Genomic DNA, 949 nt, shown 5'->3' on the forward strand with positions numbered 1-949 from the left:
AGATATGAGTTACCTTCAAGTATGCTCCATGTATCTTTTCTATACTGTGGACTATGTTAAAAGAGAAAGTCCAATTTGGAACATGCCACTCATGGGGTGAAAAAATGGAAAGTTAAGCTGAATCACATTCTTACATTTAAAGTTTCTGCTTTGATGGGATGTGTGTCACCACGTGTCATTGGTCAAACCAAGCCGAATATAATACTCTTCCCTTCAGAAGGAGGACAGGAAGTGTTTATTTGTCTGCAATAATAAATTCTATAACAAATCTTAAAAATCTTAGTTTTCCATGCACCTTAAGCTAATTTTACTAACATATCAACAGACTTGTCAAACACCTTTTGACCATGCTTAATAGACAAATTTATCAGATTATCTGTTAATCTCTTTGGCTTTCTCCTGGAGCTCTTCTTCCCAGATATTTTCATTTGACTATGTCAACACAAATAGCTGTTGACAACTAGGACATCCTGTCAACATTTTTTGTGTTCGCTTATGATCCTTGGATCCCATGTGTTCTGTTAAGAAAATCTGTGTCAAAAGTTTATCATACAGGTTATAGGATATGTTACATTTTATTTTTACTACTGCAGTTGGAAAGCATTTGAACTATCCTTAGTATATCCAAATGTATATTACACACATAGATACGATATTATATTTAGAAGTGGAAAAGGAAATTAGAGATAATTAAAACCAGGTGTTTTTAACAGAAATTTATTAACTTGAAACTTCTTTTTTACATATAGCTTATGTAAAATGTCTCTCTGGGTCGCATTTTTTATGTTTTCTGTATCTAATTATTCTACCAAAATACTAGTTTCTTGCTATGCTGGAAGTATTATCAGCTAGATTAAAATGTCTAAAGTTGTTATGATACATTTCCTGTTTGACAGCATAATAAAATATTTTTCCATGAAAAAATATCTATAATTATACTCTTTCAGTA

The sequence above is a fragment of the Mandrillus leucophaeus genome, unplaced genomic scaffold, assembly GCF_000951045.1.
Source record: "Mandrillus leucophaeus isolate KB7577 unplaced genomic scaffold, Mleu.le_1.0 Scaffold328, whole genome shotgun sequence".
Classification (NCBI taxonomy): domain Eukaryota; kingdom Metazoa; phylum Chordata; class Mammalia; order Primates; family Cercopithecidae; genus Mandrillus; species Mandrillus leucophaeus.